Genomic DNA, 3,647 nt, shown 5'->3' on the forward strand with positions numbered 1-3,647 from the left:
TCATCACCACTCGCTTTCTCTCCTTGGTTGATTTTACGAGGTGGGGGGTCACTGGTAATTATCTGGTGTTGTCATACCTCGGGGGCTCAGCGAGACACCGGGTCACCTGTGATTCTGATTGAGGTCCTGGACATTCACACACACACACACACACACACACACACACAGAGGCATACACACATGATGCATACATGGAAGCAGCAGCAGGCGAATGTGCAGTGTTTCATTACGCTTCTGATTTGGTCATTCATCATGTCACAGTGAGGTCACACACAGCAGCCAACACAAGTTTATGTCTGTTGAGACTCTGTGTGTGTGTGTGTGAGAGTGTACAGGTTGTGAGTGTGTGTGTACACGTGTTTGGTATGAAGGCTTTGTTTTTTGTTGTTTATTGGTCCAGTTTACCCTTCAAGGCAGGCAGAGTGCACTTACACTTGTTCAATTCAAATGAAAGGGGTGAGGAACGACAACTTATTTGATTTGATATCACTTTTATGTCTGTGCCTTAAACCTGCATTAACTGATGATAAATACTCCACCCATTCACCAGCTAGTCACTAACTGTGTTTGTTTGCTGTTTGGTGCTGAGCAGGTAACGTACAGTCAGTTCTTAGCTCTTTTTCTCTGGTAACAGCTGCCTGCCGCAGCTTAAAATGACGCTATGAGAGCGCTGAGAGTGAACCAAAACTGTGAAGTTGCAGTTGGACAGCTAAACAATGAGCTGAAACTCACTATAAAGCCGAGTCACTGATAATTCTCTGTAGGTTCATCACTACTAGCGACGCCTCTGACATTACACATTGTTGTTTGATACATTGCTATCATAAAAAATAAAGATTATAGTATAGTATAGTATAGCTGTAGGCAGGAGCTGATTAGCTTAGGTTAACATAAAAACTGTTCAAGGCTCAAAAATATGTGAACCAACACCTCTAAAGTTGTGTTCAGACCAAATGCAAATTTCACTTTGTGTTTTTCACACAGCTTTATCTCTGGACTTTGTCTGTGTACCAAATGTACTGTACAGTCCAATGCTCACTTCCCGTTTAAAACCACGAGTGTCATGTTTCCAACCACGAGTCAGGACATTTTTTTAAAAAAACATAACATTGTTGTGTTTACTGTTGCCATGATGACAAAGTTTGCTTAACTTTAAGGAAGTTTCAAGTGATCATTTTAACCCAAACCATTTACCTAACCCTAACAAAGTGTTTTTTGTGCCTGCACCTAACCAGACCTCAACCAGTGTTGTCACACCATAAAACATAATTATTTATATTATGGTACATATATACATAGACATATATATTTATATCGGTTATTTTGGAGTGTATTACCACGGCCACTAGATGGCATAAATGTAACTATAGGCCGTTTTTGCCAGCTGAATTTTAGACCTATACTGTTGTTTAATTATGAGGATGTGTTGGTGCTGTAAGGTAGCTAGCAAAGTTCACGCCGACCATGTGTGTGCATCAGGCTGTTGTTGGCTAAGAAATAGCCTATAACTAAACCACTAATTGTTTATACATTTCTGTTTGTGTACAGATTAAACAAACAAGATAATAACGTGTTAATCAGTGAGCTTTAGTGGTGTTAGTTGGCAAGCTAGGCTAACTGTCTCCTCCTGCTTCCAGTCTTTATGCTAAGCTAATCGCCTCCCAGCTCAGACATGAGATTCGTATCAATCCTCTCAACATCACCAAATGTCGAACTATTCCTTTAATGAACATTAGATTGAATTTGAAACCTTTTCAACACTCATCTTTTTAAAATCTATAAGCAGCAATATAGGACATAGAAGCTGACATCGTTAAGTTTTGGCTGCTTAAAATGCTGTGCACATTCAAGCAATAATTTGGATATTAAAAAATTGAAGGTAAGCAGACAGATAATCTACAAAATGTAAAAAAAAATGTGATCAAACTGAGGCAATCTGACAGAGAAACACTTTCAGGTACGACAGCAAACACCAAGAGCTTCATTAAAAGACGCTTCCACGCAAATGTATTTTAATATTATGCACACCTCAAATGAATGTTAAGCGTGTTGCATATATTCTGTCCTCCTCAGTAAGCTAATGCATGAATGGACTGTGTGTGGACGTCCCTGTGTGGGTATTGTGAGATAGCGATCGGATGTTTCTGCTCAGAGACACCAAAAACACACACACACAGATCAAAGCTCTGCTCTGGCCTCAGTTCACTAACCTCAGTGATGCTGTGTTTTCTCAGAAAGATGTGTAATGGCAGAAATGCTTTTATGTAAATAAACTCTGCAGTAATGTCTATATGGACATCAGATAGCTGTGCAGTCCTGTTTGCAGTATGATTTTTTATCACGACGCAGAGGAGAGGTCACACTTAAAGGTCTATTCCTCATAGTAGCGTCTATTAATAATGTCTTACACTGTACAAAATATCAAAATATTATGTTTAAAAATATTCTCATGGTCAATATTTCAAGTTTCAGTGATCTCTATCTTATCTATCAGTAAGGGTTATGCTGACACCTTGTTACAACTGATGTTGCTTTATCGCCACCTTGTGGTTGATCACAGTCAGAGGCTGAAGGGAATTTTTTTTGCACATTGAAAAGTATTTCAGTTGAATAAGAAATCATTTAAAGGGTTACTTCACCCGAGTTACATCAGTTGGTTATTCATTTGTAAAGCAATGTGTAATCACTTGAGCATTTTAGCTCATTAAAAGACAATTATAAGGTGTTAACTGTAAGCGGCAGAGAACAGACTAACATTAAAGGGCTGGTTCATACCAAATTTAAAGTCCTCCTCCAGTCAAACGTGTTCTGCTTCTTGTTCTCCAACTTGTTTGAGCTTCACTGTGCAGAATGATGTATGTGCAGAGTGTGACACTAGAAGACTCTTTAACATTAATCTACTGAAGAAGGAAAGTTTCTCTGTTTTCACCATAAATCTCAGTTTAAGGGGTGTACACCTATGAGCAGGATTTGTGACATCACAATTAATTTGGAGCCAATCATGGTCCAGTATTCAACTTATGTGTGATGTGAAAACTTGAAGCCTCCAGTGCACAAACACTGAGATTGGACTAGAAGGAGACAGATTTGCATATTCATAGATTCTGGGTTCTCATGTCATTTTAAGGCTTATAACAAAATAATGAAACTTTTTCTGGAGATCTTTAAACAAAAACTTTTTATTCTCATTTACCTCTAGTGGTATCTACCCCATGCAGGTAGTTGTTGTTTTATTTGCCTGAGTTCTCTGAGTCATCTGCCTCCACTGTGATCCAATGGAAAAATTCAGCAGAACAAAATAAGTATCCTTGTTGCTCGCTGTGAACAGTTTTCATTGCTTTCAACTACTTCCCACTAAAGAAATAGTCCCTTTGAAACCTGTTATCAGTGTGTTCTGTGGCTTATTCAGAATAAACAGGACACTGATTCTGGAGACACACATTCCTGCTGCATTAATTAAATGTACTTCCATTCACCTCCATTTTTATGGGGTGGCGATGCAAATCTTAGAGGCAAATAAGCCCGAAAAATTATCATCATGTCAAGATATAGATTTTTGTAATTTGAGGGAACTGACCCTTTAAGATTACATGTATCAGCATCTCATTAAGAAGGCGAAACATGTTGTTAAGACAGTCATTTATTGA

Source organism: Thunnus thynnus, chromosome 20, assembly GCF_963924715.1.
Source record: "Thunnus thynnus chromosome 20, fThuThy2.1, whole genome shotgun sequence".
In the NCBI taxonomy this organism is placed as follows: domain Eukaryota; kingdom Metazoa; phylum Chordata; class Actinopteri; order Scombriformes; family Scombridae; genus Thunnus; species Thunnus thynnus.